The following is a 17014-nucleotide window of genomic DNA, read 5'->3' as shown; positions in this document are numbered from 1 at the left end:
CACAGCTCACTGGGTGATAAAATAAAGTATCAACAGATAGTTTCCCCAAAAAAATTCAAGTTGAGATATTCCCAAAGATTTGTGGCTTTAATTTGTTCATGCTAATACGTGCTGTGCTGAATGAAGACATTCATAAGGATCTGATCCTAAGGATCCAATCTTAAAATATGCTTATTAACATGAAAATTCCACCACATGTCATGAGAATCACTCATAAACAAGCTTGATTGTAGATCAAATCTTGTACATTTTCTTTGTGAAGATAATCCTAAAACCATAAGGGAGGATTTTGTTATGGAATGAAGGGGATATAAATTAGAGTGAGCTGAAACTACTTGCCTCATTTGTTTGTTTTTGTGAGTGTCAAAAGCTCCTCCTGTTTTTGGTAAGTTTTGGTACTGGTTGCAGACACATTCACATTGCAATGCTGCTTCTCAATGCCATTTTATTTCTTCCTCTCTGCCCTCATGGTCCTCAGCTTCACCATGGGCTTCCACAGGAAAAGGCAGTTGCTCCCCCTGGATGAACAATAACCCCCAGATTCCCAGCTTTCATTAAAAAATAAGTTTCTAGCTTTTGTAAAACCTGTTTTGTAAGAAACTAGTCTGCTCCCCCCTTTCAGTGTTTTTAGCCAATGAATGAAGTCATAGCAATGACTGACAGTTAGGGAATAATAATAATAAGGTAAAAATTTGGAAACCACTTAGAGCAGCCTTTCCCAACCAGTGTGCCTCCATATGTTGTTGGACCACAACTCCCATCAGCCTTAGCCAGCATTGCCAATGGTCAGGAAAGATGGGAGTTGTGGTCCAGCAACATCTGGAGGCACACTGGTTGGGAAAGGCTGGCTTAGAGGTCTTTACATCCAAGCAGTAGATAACTTTTATTCAATAAAATTGTAAAAAACTCTTTCTGTAATAAAAACCTGCTGCTCACTCTGTCTTGTTATACTGAGAGCTTTAATCAGCCACAAACCTAGGGCCAGTTTAAGATATGCTGGTATCCATAATTGTGGCTAAGGGCTGAAATAAGACACGGACAACAACTGTTGGGTTAAACTAATGGGCCACTTTATTAAACCAAATTAAGGTTAGAAGAATTAATCTGCAGAGGGGCACTTAAGTGCGGGAGCCTTATGATGACAACAGGCAAAGCCTGCTTGCAGCTATTAGGATGACCAACCCCATGCTGGGGCAAGGGCAAACCATTCTGCTTACTCCTGCCTCGACCCTGAAGGTACACAGGGAGGCCCACCTAAGTCACCACCCCTGGGACCCTAAAACTCCAAGCGGATGAGGCATGTTGGCCCCAAAGGTGACCCGTTTCCTGCCCCCGGGTCCTATAGACCTGAGCTGCAGGCCTCTGGAACCGCCAATCACCCCCAAAGATGACTAAAGGTGCACTTCCCATTTTTAACCTTTCCTGCACTTCTTAGCCACAAAAGGGGGACAAACCTCAGTTTAGTCTCCCTTTTTCCCACAGCCAAGGAGAATCTCACGCAAGCCCTTCTCCAGATCTGCTAGGAAGATGTCATTACCCACATTGGTCAGGTGAACACCATCTGGCCAGTATAGCTCAGTCCTGGCATGTCTTATCTCTGAGTGATGGAATCACAGAGCCACCAAAAAGCCAGCCAGATCTGCCTATTAACTTTCTTGAGGGCCCTATTTATCCTCCCTGGGATCTTCTATACAATTCCAATGAATCCAGGGCAAAACACTGGACCACATTTAGTGCACTCCTGGCCAGCTCTGCTTGATGGCCATGAAGTAACTCCAAGCCTGCAAGATAAGGGCCTTCCCCTTCAACAAACCAAGGTGAATGATAAAAAAATGTGGGACAGGCTGAACTAGGCTTGGCTGGAACAACATGGGTAGGAGCCCATCCCAGTGCATCCCCTGGCGGCCCAGCCATTGCACCAAGGCCCATTGGCTACACCACAGCTGCATGCCAAAACACAACTTCACCGCTCTGCGGCCCACCCAGAAGACCATGCTATGGCTGCAGAAGAGGATGTGTGCCTGCTTGGCTGCCTTGCAGCAGCCTGTCAAAACAAACAATAACTCAGAAATATAGAACAATGATTCAACAGTTGGTGTCCTGAACCCCTGGGAATGGTGGAATGTAAAATTTGTAAGCACTAGAGCACTACCCACCAACAGCCCACAACCTCTTCTGCGAAAAGCCAGGCAGGCAACCATGGAGGCCACACCTATTCAGAAAGAGTGCGTTCAAAAATTGCGGGGGTCAAAACCTAGGTTGCAGAGCACCCGTTTGGTTACAGCCCACAATTGGTACTTGGTGAGGGCTTGGCCATTCTCATGTGAAAACAAATAACCCGGCTGTGAGCTCCAGGCTGTCAAGAAGTGTTCTAGGACCATGACTGGACAGATTTCATCATTCTGGGAAGAGGATAGAACCACAATAAGGCCCTTACACCACTGGTCAGTTTTGGACCAGCATAAGTGAAGGTGGGCTCACTCCTCTTTCCAACTGAGAGCAGATATGAAAAGGGCCCAAAGGGATGAATCAGTTTTGGACCCAACTATGACATCCCCAATTCGTAATGCCCTGAAAAACGGGTGAGAGCAGCAGCCTGATACAAGACAGCCTCAAAAGGTAAGGAGCATAGGACTTTCCACTGTGACAGCAGATGGAGCAACAGCTCAGGGGAAAAGGGGACACAGGAGTCTGGGGCATTAGGATGCTCATGGGCTAAACCCTCCAACATTTGTCAGACTTGAAAGTCCTCAGAAGAGTCCCAGAGTTTCCTGGCCAAAAAAGAGAGCCTAGAGAGCTTTCCTCAAATAGTCTTGAATGAAAGACCCTTCCTCCTGCCTTCCACACAAAACTCAGGGAGGTACTGCACAGGTATGGGCTACTCCTGGGCGTAGCCGTTGGACTCCCTAAAAACCAACAGCTCCCTACATGCTCTCTGGTAGTCCTGGGGACAAATGACAGACTTATGGCCCTTACTGACTCAAGCCTCCAGTCTCCCAAAGCTCTAGCGGGACCAAGTCTGGCTGAGCTCTTGCAAACGGCGCCAGCTGGCGAAACCTCTTCATCTGGTTCCATGACAGAGCACCAGCAACACTGTTATCCATACCTGGAATGTGATGCGCCAGGAACAGAATATAACAATGGAGATATTGAAGTACAAACGCACGCACCAGGCACATGACATTGGGGTTTTCTGATGACAAGGAATTAATGACATGGACCGTGGACACATTGTCACACCAGAAATGGACTGTGGAATTACACAACCTGTTTGACCAAAGGTGCACAGCTACCACAATGGGAAAAATTCCAAAAAGGTTAAGTCCCGGGTTAACTCCTCCCGAGCCCAGACCTGTGGCCAGCTGCCATTGCACTGTCATTGAAAATAACCTCAAAGCCAAACAACCCTGAGGCATCAGACTGAACCTGGAGTTCAGCCTCCAAGAGATGGTCTTCCCTCCAAAAGGAAACACCATTAAAGTCCTGCATGAAGGTAGACCATACTGCTAGATCTGCCCTATGCCCAAGTGCCTCTGATAAGCCAACAAACTGTCCATAAAAAATTGACATTCCTCAGAATCTTGGGGGTCACATTGTCCCATGAGGGCACCCACCCCCTTGTCCCTAATCATCCAAACTGCACAGTCGAAGGATGTGTAGCAGACGGAACATTGGCTTTGTGGGATAAAATCATTAACTGACTCACCTCAGGGATAAGACAAGTGGTGTATAAGGTGGAACTCATCTGGTGTTTTCTTGGGCACAATGCCCAAGAGTGAGACTCTAAGTGAGGGCGAGGGTAGAGAAGAAAAGCGGCCTAAAACCCTATCCGAGTGCCTTTCCTTGTCAATTTTCTCCTAGACCACAGCCGCCATCTCCACAATTGACTTAAGATTGCAGGACATACAGGCTCACCTGGGGCCAAGTAAAGAATCCAAAACCTACCGTGAAGCCTTCCAAAAGAAACTGAGCATCTTGAACTAAAGGTAAGAATCTAAGGAAGTGTTGACACTCTGGAAGCTTAACTGGACTGGGGCCCTTTTCCTTGAGCTGCACCAGAAGGTCCCTATTTCCTGGAATCAGCAGCATCTCGAGTCCCACCCCTGAATAGCTATCCCTTGGGGCAGTTGGTGCAGGCATGGGAGCCCCCACATATTGTGTCCTAGTGCCTAAATGGGCATGGATTCTGACCACAGAAACTACAGGAGCTAAACTCTCAGCAGAGCAGGCAGGATTGAACTTCCTGTCATGCAAGCCCGCATGAGGGAGCCAATGTCGACTGCCTAGCCAGGAGGTGGCCGCTGTCAGTCCTGTTGCAGCCACCAGCTATGAATGCAACATGTATTGCAGCCATAGGCCAAGGTCCTTCCTATCCCGGGGAGAGAGGTGTCAAAGGGCACCCTCATATAAAATACCTTGTCATATGCAAGCCAGGCCACTTCCAAAAACTCAAGAGTAGCTGTGATAGATAATGTCCAAATACTTAATAAAGACCTGGCTACACTGTGGCTGCTTCTGCAACACCACAGCAACATAGGTCAAATAAGCTGGGAGCCAATTAGCCCAGGTACAACCAACCCGATGCCTCCTGAGCTTATCCAAGTCCTTATCCTTTCCCTTCTCTTTGTCTTTCTTAACTGGTTCCCTGTATAAAAGGGAAAACAAATCCACATACTCCCCCTTCCAAATTTTTGCCTTGGTGGCATGCATCAAGTGGAAGCCCAAGGGGGCAAAAGTCTCCCCGAAGGAGATAGCACCCTCCTTGATAAGACCAAGAAGGTCTGGAGTATCTGCCTGAAGAGTGGTAAGTAGTGGGGACGGAGTCTCGCCCGCAGTGGGTGCTTCTGAAGAAGACTGCCACACTTGTTCACAAACCTCAAGTAAAGGAGGCTGGTGGTGGTGGTGTGGGATACCCTCAACCATCAGTGAAGACTTCACCGGCTGGTCAATCTCCACTCCCGATGGAGGAGAGGAGGGCCATACCTGTCCAGAACCACAAGGCCCCCAATTTAAAGTGGGAGAGATGATGAATGATGTGGTCTCCCAGCCAGGCAGCTACCACCCAGGCCACCCAGAGCCGCGTCACTGTGTAAGCCGCCGCGCTAACACAGCTGAAGAAGCAGCAAGCCCCCATCCGGGAGTAGAAAAGAGAGGAAGGCCTGTGCCACGGTTAGACTAGGGCAGGCTGAGACTTCCACTGGGAGCTGCAAACATCTCCCCAATCCTCGTCCCTCACCGGGTGGGGGGAAAGCAGCATGAGTTTAAATGTGCTTGGCCACACCACCCTGCAGCATGCCATGTTGGCGCTGCATGCGCACACATGCCCACCTCAAAGATGGCGGCAAGGGATAAAGCTCAGGCTACAAAGCTCATCTCACAACCTGGCAAGTTACATGGTGCGGAGTGGGATTTACAGTTAATAATTAAATGTGATCACTCCTTATAATGGCAAAGTTAGTGTATGAGTGCAGCCTACATGATTATAGCCAAAATGGGGCTACTGAGAAACAAGAGGAAAGTATCAGCATGTTCAAGAGAATCCCAAGGTTTACAGAAGTATAAAAATATTTGTGGTGGTGAGGTTACTACGGGGACAAAAAAAACCCCAAACCCAAAACAACCCAATAAGGACTGAGCATGCTCAATGGTCCCATAGCACTGAATGTATACTGGGACGGAACCCAGAAAACCAGGGGGATTGGGGGAATGGAAAGGACTATTTTTTAAATGGGCATTCCTAGCCAGCTGTAACAGCGAACAGGAGCATTCTACTCTGCAACATTTTGTTACAGGTCCCACCTGTTACTGAATAATAATTAAATAACTGACAATTTGCTGCTTCTTAAAAAATGTAAATGTACTGCCTTCAAGTCGATTCCAACTTATGGCAACCCTATGAATAGGGTTTTCATAGTAAGCGGTATTCAGAGGTGGTTACCATTGCCTTCCTCTGGGGCTGAGAGGCAGTGACTGGCCCAAGGTCACCCAGTGAGCTTTATGGCTGTGTGGGGATTTGAACCCTGGTCTCCCAGGTCGTAGTCCAACACCTTAACCACTACACCCCAAATCTGCTGCTTAAGATGGTCAACATCACCCTGTCTAATGACAGAAATTCCTACATAAAATGTTCATTTCCTTGCCTGGAATCACAAGTCCTGATTTTGGAACTTCTTTTATTATTACTATTACTATGATCTATTATTTACATTTATTAGTCACTTTATACAATGAAAAGTCTCAAACCGACTTGACAAGATTATTACCAGGAAACTCATTGCTTCCTTTATACCTTAATGTTGTGTGCTTGATTGCTCAACCCAATGCTGATTACTAATTTCTCCACCCATGACATGATGTTTCCTTCTGTTACGTCCTGGAGGTATAGCCTAAATTATCGACTACACAGAGTATTCTCAGCATGTACATATAAACTATTCCCTGCCTCAGCACCTGCCCAGTTTATTACATACCATTTAGGAAATAATAGGAGCCTCATAACTGTGTGCTTTAAACACAATCTCCTTTCTATGGAATGTTTCCTCATAGTACCTGGTATGCCATGACCACAAAAGAGAGAGTCAGCATAGTATAGTGGTTATCATGTTGGACTAGGACCTGGGAGACTAGGGTTCAAATCCTCACTCAGCCGTGAAGCTCACTGGTTGATCTTGGCCTAGTCACTGCCTCTTAGCCTAACCTTCCTCCCAGAGTTGTTGCAGAGATTAAATGAGGAGGGGGAGAGCCACCTTGAGCTCCTTGGAGAAAATATGGGATATAAATGCAATAAATAAAATAATTACTAAATAAATAAAAGCAAGGGGTCAGCTAAGCTATAGTGCTGGATTAAATATCAGGCAGCAAGATTTGTCCAGATGACACAATTTTTCTATCTGAGAGTGGTACAGTTGCAAAAGTTTGGATGGGAAAGTCTTGCAAGAACTTACTTGCACCGGTCTTACTGATGAGAAATATTTCCAGTTCTCATGCTTATGTCACTGATTTGTATCTTTTAGTAAGTAAACACCGTTGTTTTGTACTTTTCCAGATACTTTGGAATAGTCACAAGTTCCAAACATGATACTGAATGGGACTGCACCTCTGTAGGCAGGCAGAGTACATTAACAGAAATCACAATCTCAAAAAACTCTACACCAAGAGAGGGAGATATATTTCTGCTACGTCTGCACCATAGAACAATACTTGTTTCTGTGTTGCAGCTTATTTGATTTGATTTTTAAATTGTGTATCTCTCTTATTAGACCAAAGGGTTTGGCAGCATCTCAGAAAACATTTTTAAAATAAAAAATGACAGCATAATGCAAACCGTTTTTTAAAAAATCTTTTAAAATGAAGTATAAAATACAAAAACCCATGTGAAAAACAGTCAGAAAGAGTCAGTCCTAAGAAGTCATATAAACTAGTGTGATAACTGATGATAAAAAGGCAGGACAACACTTTCACTGCCTCTCCTGCCTATATTTATCCATGTCCACTGATAGTCCATCTCTCCATCAGGGCCAAGCTTATGAAGCCTGGAAGGAACTTGCAACTTTAGGGGATTATATTGGCTCTCACCAGTCAATTTTAGGAATTGTCTTTTGGTGGGAGTAAAGTTGGAGTGTAGATGTCAGAACCAGTCCTCAAATTTTGTTGCAACCTATTTAATAGAGCTAAAAGGAAAGCCATGAGTCTTTTATTTGACTCTTTCGGAGGGCCATCTATAGAGTGGGAATGGAACAGGCTTTCATCATAGTGCCTTTATATGCTTTTATGGAATTCCGGATTATAAATACTTCAAGTAATAAATAAAATAAAATAAAAATGCTGTCAGCCTGACGGTGGAAGATTGGCTTCAGCCCTTTGACTATCTGTATCTTTGGGTATCTTCTGCCTTTTTTTCAACTTATGAATGATTGGACCTATCTCACACAGTCTTCCACCTTTGCATATGCTTGCTCCGTTTATGGCTATGCTTAGCAACTGGGTTTTAGTACACAGATTAAAATTGAACCAGAACTCAGTTATGTCCAAAATAATTATGGTTGACCAACCAGTGGGAATATATAATTACACCAATGTTTCAGTATCTGCACTGATTGCTCTAAGTACTTCAGTGTCTTAATATTTATTAAATATGTTTTAATCAAAAATTTATGACAAGCCATCTTCAAATCCAAAGATCCACAGAAAGCATTTGTGCGTTCTGCTTGATTGAATGGCAACTGGCTATAGGAGAACATTCTTCATGGATGGAGCAGCTCTGGAAAAATATGGTTTGATCTGCAGTGAAAGACTGAACTGAAGATCTTCTGATGAGATACTGTAAAAGTTCTAGAAAATGTGAAGTCTAATAAACATTTGGCACAAGCTAGTCACGTCTAGGTCCTACTGAAAGCATCGAACCCTTATTTAATGCCAACAAAGACCTAGCCCACTGAGTTCAGTCAGTGAATGTTAGTTGCAACCAGTTTTTCTTATTGAGTAGCTTACTCTGCAGCTGTTTGTATCTAATATATCAAGTAAAATGGATGGGTTCAATTACTGGTGATTAGGAGGACACTTACATCACCATTACTATGAAATGTTATCTTGAATAACCTGAGAATCTTAGAACAGCACTGTAGGTGTCAAAGGGATCTCACATTCAATGGTTAACTCTAAAGCCTTCAACTGAGGTACAACCCTCTACAGTACAACTGGAAATTCAGCGTGTAATACATTCCCCTACTGTACCACCAAGGGTGGGGGAGGGAGCACTAGCAGCACAAACAACACCTGCTCTTTCTATCACCAGCAAAGAGTCGATTCACAGGAACAGCCTTTTTTTGTTGAAATACCCTTATATAGTTAAGCAGACATATTACTGCTGGATTATCATATAGAAACAGTGCCTGGGCATAGTCTCTCTCTCTCTCTCTCTCTCTCTGTCTCAGTGAAACAAGAACATGGACAGACCACACTGGACATATAAGAAGCGTCACTCAGAGTACTGCAGAGCTTGGAAAAGTTACTTTTTTGAACTACAGCTCCCATCAGCCCAATCCAGTGGCCATGCTGGCTGGGGCTGATGGGAGTTGTAGTTTAAAAAAGTAACTTTTCCAAGCTCTGGGCCTGCTCATGTAATTTAGTAATGATGGAGGATCTTACACATTTTTAAAATGGAGTGTGAAATGACAATAGAATTATGATCTAAATCTGTTTTAACATTATTGTTAAAATTCAGAAGGAAAATCCAACCATGAGAAATTATTGGGCAGTATCCAACAAAACAGTTTCACTAGTGCAAAGAGGTTTAGCTGCATGATGGAACTTTCCTGCCCTCTCCTCATGCAGACCCTACATCTGCTCCAGGGGTTACCCCAACCCTCGGGAGCAGATTTATAGCACGCACATGGGGTGCACAGGAAGAGAAGATGGGGAAGCTCCATTGCACAACTAAATCTCCTTGCATTAGAGGAACTGTTTTGTTGAATACCATCCAATGTATTTACTGTCCAGTCAAAGCATGTGTGTCATATTCAGAACAGCAAAAATGAAAAAAAAAAGGATTCAAAATTGAATGGATCAAAGTAGCCATGTGAAATGCCTAGCAAGTGTAAGCCAAAGTGATCCATTTTGTTCATTAATTTTTACTTCTTTTTAGAATTCTTTTAGTATGTACAAGCTTATTCTGTTGACTAATGCTTAATATGAAATTAAATGAAATGGTTAGAGGACTTTTTCACTGAAACCGTGTGATGGCTGGTTGATAAAAATACAATAAAATCTGCTTGGCTTCTACTATTACTTGTAGCACATGAAACTTCTGAGTGATTATCAGTCCAATCTTATGTGTGTTTATTAACACTGTGGTCAACTGGGCTTATTCCTAGGTATGTGTACATAGGGCTGCGCTGTACATCACACACAAAAAATGTCAAAGTAAATGTCACCTTAGAAAGCTACTGGCAATCACCTTGCTTCCTCTTCTCTGTTGGGAAGTCTTGGTTCTGCTTAATACTGCAACAGAGGCCTAATTCCCTCGACCATTTCTTAATAATTTTTAGCCTGCCCAGGATTATCAATATTACTGTAATGCATTGTGTGTGAACTCCATACATAACAAATTATCCATAGCTACACACCAAACTGGTTCAAACAGCAATTCCCTCTCCTTAGGGAATTATAGTTCTGCAGGTGGGGTGTGTGAGTAGACAACTAAAGGTCTGTAATAGAGGATTCCCAGAATTCTTTGGGAGAAACATGACAGTAGAACCAGCATTAACCAGTATAAATTTGTAGTGTAGAAAGGGCTCCAGAGCAAATAGCTAGTATCTGCTGTGGGCAAATATGCTTCTTACTTCAAATAAGGTTACCAATTAAATCTAGAAAATCTGGGCAAAAAATAGCTATTTAAATCACCTTCCTTCCTTTTCATAGTTCATCTCAGTGTTTGAGAGTGCACAGAAGAAGTCCTGCGTGACCTGGAAGGACTATGAAAAAGTAAGCTTAGTGACAGAGAAAAATCTCATTACTGGGTTATATTTAAATTCTTTTATAGAACAAAGTGCATACTGGAAAGAACAAAAGAACCTTGCACCAACTGTGACGCAGGAAAGTTTCATTTAATTGTGGTCATAATGACTCATCATCACATCTCACTTTGAAAGAAGAGAGAAAAGCCCATTTGCTGAGAAAAGGCCGCTGGAAGCCATATCTTGAAGCCCATTGCTTTCAGGATAGAAGGCAGGTAGTAGTAAAAAAGGCACTGAGTATGTTTTTGGACATGAATGTTGTAGTGAAGATAGGGGCACTAAGAAGGCATGTCATAAATGAGTGTAAGATATCAAAAACACAAAAACACAGGTAGTGTAATATGTTAAAGTTACTTGATTTATTCATGCCCTTATTTTTTTTTTACCATTTAGTAGACTATGAGCACATCTAGAAGATGTTTAAGATAGGACCTCATAAGGTCTGTTGTATTGTTCTATGGTCCTATTCTTAATGTTTTAAATTGTCTTAGTATCTTAAGTGTATGTTTCATGGTTTTAATGTTACGAATAGTTTAATTCTATTTTAATTGTATATTTTTGTATGTTTTTTACCTATGTGTAGTTTTTATTTCTAAGCCGCCCTGAGTTCCAGTTTTGGGGAAAGGGCGGGGTAAAAATAAAGAGTAATAATAATAATAATAATAAGTGCTCATAAAATACAATGCTCACGTATAGCTTTCCAGCTAGCCATGCCCATTTCCATGATACTCCATAGCATTTCCCTTTCCTGGTTTTCCTTCTTCCCACCACAAGTCACTCAACGTTCCATTCCCAATAAGCATGCTCCATTCTCGTTGGGCTGTTTTTCCCCCTAAAGGATTGTGGAGTTATTATTTTTTTTGGTACTTTTGCAAACCTTGGGGTTCCCCCGAGCCTATTCACTTCTGTGCATGGATGGTGCCGTTTCGGCTACATAAGGATCCACACTTGGAGAATGTTTTGTTATTAGTACATATAAGTTTTATTGGCAGCAGCATCTAAGGACTGGGAGAGGACATTTTATATCTCCCGACCCTCTTGCCTTCATAAGTTACTACTGAGCTGCGAGCTGCACACTCTCCAGATGCCTGGAAGAGGACATGCCCTGTCCCCTCAAGATGAAAACATGCAAGGGCCACCTGGCCCTGGTTTTGTGGGTAGCATACTTCTGTGGGCAGTGGGCTACGCCACTGCAGAACCGTTAAAGAATAGCAGTTGGAGTGGCAGCAGCAGTGACATCTAAGGACTGAGGAGAGGACATTTTATGTAATTGACCCTTCATTGCCTTCATCAGTTATCACTGCATCTTTTTTAATCTTATGTTTACCATGTCTCAATTTTCTCCTCCTGTCAGCTGCTTTGGAGCTGACAAGGCAGTATAAATAAGTGAATATTGCATCTGTATTCCATCTTTCCCCACTGTGATCTCAGAGTAGTGTATGTGGGGTCTCTTCCATTTTATCGTCATTACAACTCTGTAAGGCAGGTTAGGCTGAGGACCCCAGCGAGATTCATGGCTGAGTAAAACTGAGGCCTGCCTGCTCCAAATCCAATATTCTAGTCATTGCCCACACTGGATTTCCATTTTATTTGTATAAAAACGAAAAATAAATAGCAAGCGCTTGGCAATCACTGGCCAAAACGCTGGAAGGCAGGATTTGGAGTAAACTCACTTATTGATCCATTCAGTTGAATACTCCCTACATGCTTATTCAAGAAAGGGCCCTGGAATGCCAAGAGAGAAGCAGTCTCCCAGTGGCCCAATTTTTAAGAAGATGGAAATTGATAGCCACATATGAATAAGCCATCAGCATTTGACTTAACGGAAAAAAATATTTGTATAGGTGAAAGGCTCAGCGATGAAAAAGAAGCAAAGAATGCAATAAGAATTTGCATTTGCAGACCAGATTGTGGATATTGTGACTCACTCTTAGATCTGAATGCACATAAGAGTAAGGGAAAGTTAATTCACAGGGCTAGTTTCGATGGCAAACACACTGGCTGGCTTATCATTGCCTAGTTTGTCTACTATTGTTGGATAATTGCCTGAGATGATAAGTAAGGTGATAAAAGAGAAATGATATTTAATAGCTGATTCCTGATTGGAGTTCCACCCCTTTTGATAATCAAGTGATAGCTGCAGTTCTAATATGTCTTTATCATCCATTCATAATCAAATGAGCTCCAGCATTCAGTCTCTTGAACGTGCCAACTATGCTCCCCGCTGCTTACACCTGGATTGGATTCCCTGAGATCTGTAATGGAAAATGATCTTGGAACCCCTACATGCACTGAAAGAATGCATGAGGGAGGTTGTGGGGCTGCATGAGCTAGCCCTGCCCCTCACCACTGCCAAGTGGGCGCCCTATCTGCACGTTCAGGCAGCATGGTAAGGGGCTCAACAATATACTGATGTCTCAGGGTATGAGCCAAAGACATGAGGCCACCACCTTGCTCAAGCTGAGCAGGTTTGGGTTTGGTCGGTGCTTTGGATGGGTGACTGCCTGGGAACTACATGTATGCTGCCTAGGGCTCCATGATGGAAGAAAGGTGGGATATAAACATCAGAAAATAAATAACAGACACATACAGCTCTTCCATGTGAAGGGGGACCTATTGGGGCAGGGGGCCCCTTGCATGGAGAAGCTCTATGTGCATATTGTGTGGAGAGCCTCTTCACATGCCAGCTGAAAGTAAGGATGGTGGAGTGTGCTGCTGCCAGGCACATTGGCAGAGGGCTAGTCCTTGTGCCCCTGTAACCCCTTTCATGCATTCTTTCAATACATGGCAGGGTCATCTGAACCTCCATCATCTATTCAGTGGAGAGTAGGGGCATGAGCCAGCCTTTTACCACATGAATTGACAGCTGCTACAATAGCCAGTGGCTAGTACAATAAAGATGATGACGATGATGAGTAATGTCAGTCCCCCTATAATGTAAGAATCAGGGCACTCAGAAGTGAACTATTTAAAACGTTTTGTGTCTTTTCTTGGATAGACATGAAGCTTAACAGGTAAATGACCACACTGGCACAATCAATATTTACAGCTGAACCAGACAGAGCATTAACTGGATAACTGTAGTTCATGTGTCTAATTTGTAAAATGTAAACAGTAGCCAAGGGATGGGCAAGGATCAGGATCACAGTGTGAGACAGAGGAAGGGTTTAACCCTTTCTTCTGTACGGTGGGCAGGATGAAAAACAACCTACACAGACACTTGAAGTTGCTATTCCTCCAGGAGGGAAGCTTCAACTGGTATTGGTACCAAAGGAAAAATTCCACGGAGGTGGAACAGCATCTTGAGAGGGTGGGGTCATGCAGTCGTGCAAGTCGTGTAATCGTGCAGCTGCAGTCATGCAAGCAACATCACAGCTGGTAGCCCTCAATTTAGGGAGGAACAGATCACAAAATATACCCCTCGCCACTCACCACATGTACTCTGTGCCCTGAACAATTGTTTGTCAGGAAGAAATTAAACAGTTGCATGTTTTTCAGTGCCATGAACAACTGCACTGGGTTTTTTTTTCCAAAATGAAACACATCACAGAGTTAGAAAGTCATGTTTCAGGAATCATTAGGGCTGAGGAGTTTAGTTGCGAATCTAAGCTGAGATTCTCCAGATTCTACCATCCTGGATCTTACCATCCTAGGGCAGAAGTGGAGGAAAACCTTTCATCCCAGGGTTGTTATCATAAATGAGAAAGTGTACAATCCTGCAAATACTTAGTGTTTGCAATTGTATGATTTCCAGTAGAATTACTCACAATAAAATAGAGCCAGGAGGAGTATTCCCTTATTCCTTAAGTAAGGCTGTAATCCTAACATAGCAAGTATGCCCCACGGGACACACTGGGACTTACTTCTGAGTAAATACACACAGGATTGCGTTATTAGAATCATAGTACTTACAGGACATCACAGTAAAATGAAAAATAAATCTCAGAATGTCAGATGTATAAATATGAACATTTTATAAACAGTGTCCCAATGCTGCATTTACATTCTGCAGTTTTTACACTGAGATTGCCTGTTCCTTTCGTTTTCTCTGAACACCTTGTAAGAACACTTTTCAAAAATAACATGGTTGAAAACCACGCTCAGGAAACAGGATTGAGTGGCTTGTTCATACCCTCTTGGCATGCTTACATTTCGGCTTGAGGCGGAGATCCTTTTCACTTTGAGGAAGACTGGAAACACACTGAGACGTGATATTCACTTCCGTGTCAGTTAGCCAACGTTCTTCAAATTAGCAGTGACAGCACCTAACCCTTTTAAAAGAAGGTTATACTGAGTCATTGGGATTGGTTATATTTTTTGGCAAAAGAATATTGGATAAAGGCAGATGTAGCATTTAAATAGTGGTCAGAGGGGAATCGCACCCAGGACACAGTCCTAGCTTCACAATGTACCTTGCACACATTAGGGATGGGAAGATCGGTCCATTTCTGTTTTCTCCATTGCTCATTTTTCCAATCTCAAATTCAGTTCTCCACATTTCTGCAGCAATTTGTGGTTTTAAAAAAATCCTCGTGAAAATTCTCCAGCTTTTTACATTTCTCCTAATAAATATATATTTTGTAGGCCCTTTTGACTCATGTACATATTTTAGCAAGCAATGTCTCATCATACAATGCATTTTTGTATGCTATTTTCACTCATATATTCATTTTTAGGCATACTTTCATTTAATATATTCATTTTTGTAAACATTGCTTTGTTGGTGAGCTGCGCTGCAAATTCCAACAAGTGCAAATTTTGAAGGATTGCTGGGTTTCAGTTACAAAAGTGCAGATTTGTTTCCAAAAATGCAAATTTGATAGATTTGGCTTGAAAGGCAAACTGAATCGAATCTCTCCCCCATCCTTAGCACACTTACATAACTGTAAATCAATGCTACTACAGTCATCACCCTTACATGAGACCCAGTTTTAATTTTATTTTATTTGTCTCTTCTCTCTCCTCTTCCTCCTCTTTCGCTCTTTCCATTATGTTAGTGTTGCTGATACAACCCACCTTAGGTCTCAGATCAGTCACAAGATACATGAATATTTTTTAAAAATAAGCCTTTTTTAAAAAACAAAATCAAGAATGCTCCTGGGGATTGAGGGAAAGTGTATTTATGACAATATAGTTAATCAGTGCCATCTACAATCAGTTGTTTTCTATTCAAAGTTAACCTTTCAAAAAGGCTTCAGAAGGGAAAAAGAAGGCATGTTCTCATTGCTTTACATATGTCATATCTCTGAGAGAATGTAAGGAGATAAACTTGAGTGACTGAATTTACAACTCCCTTCATGTCAGATTCTCTAACAATATTTAGAATCAGCTTTCCACTGTTTTGAAAGTTGTTGTGGAAAACAATCTTCTACTATAAAAATTGGCCAGGCTAGAAATTTGCCAGGTTAGATGCAAACATCTTTGCATAATGATCTTAAAGGTACAATGAAAAAAATGCTGAGAACTGAGAAAACATTAAAGCCAATGGCATGCATACAGGGTCAATTGAACCTTGGGTTTTCCAGTACAGTTCTACCTGTAACACTACTACTAACAGCCACAACCAGCTTTCCCAGTCCAATTTGACAATCTGAGACATGTTTTGCCATGTTGAAACTTTTTTTCATATACAACACTCTAGCCAGCTCTTGGTACAACTTGGCATAGCTTCAAACCACCCACACACTGAAAGGATGAAAAGATCAAATTAGAGGAAAATTTCCACCCATTTATTCTCAAAAGGAGGAAAAAATACTCAGTTGCACAGGTAGACACACCCAGATGTTGTTGTTTTTTGTCATCAGTACTCAAATACTAGAACATTTCTATGGAACCTGAACAACAAGAGCAGCTATGGATGGCAAGTTGGCCTTTGAACTAGCAGACTCATGTCTGAGGCCCACCGGTGTCTGGGTCTAATGGCGGGGCCCTGGGGCTGTTCTCTCGTACTACTACTTCCTTGTCTGTGACAATGACCTTGTCTGAAAATGACTTTCTTATCTGTGAAAATGACGCACTACCTGACTACGTTGGTGTGCCAGCAAACGATCAATAAAGTCTGTAAATTGCATTATAAAGTAAACAAGCTACATAAATGCGCAGCAGAAATACCGGATGTTCTTAACTTTTAAGAATGACTGGAGTCTGTAGCAAACATTTTTAATTTACATCTTCTTCAGGAATGTAAGAAGAGTCTACTGGATCATCTAGTCCAGCATCCAATTCTCACGGTGGACAACCAGGTGTCCAAGGCAAGCCCACAAACAGGACATGAGCACAAGAGCACTCTTCCCTCCTGTAGTTTTCAGCAACTGGTATTCAGAAACATACTGCCTACAATCATGGAGGGACAACATAGCCAAAATGGCCAATAACCATTGATAGCATTTTCCTCCATGTTAGGAACATAGAACTGGGGAAGACAAAAAACCTAATATACATAAACAACAGATGAGCTAGTAAAACTGTTCCTGGACTGCACTATTTCAGATTTCTGGGAG

The sequence above is a fragment of the Rhineura floridana genome, chromosome 5, assembly GCF_030035675.1.
Source record: "Rhineura floridana isolate rRhiFlo1 chromosome 5, rRhiFlo1.hap2, whole genome shotgun sequence".
Classification (NCBI taxonomy): domain Eukaryota; kingdom Metazoa; phylum Chordata; class Lepidosauria; order Squamata; family Rhineuridae; genus Rhineura; species Rhineura floridana.
Note: the sequence above shows the minus strand (reverse complement) of the source record.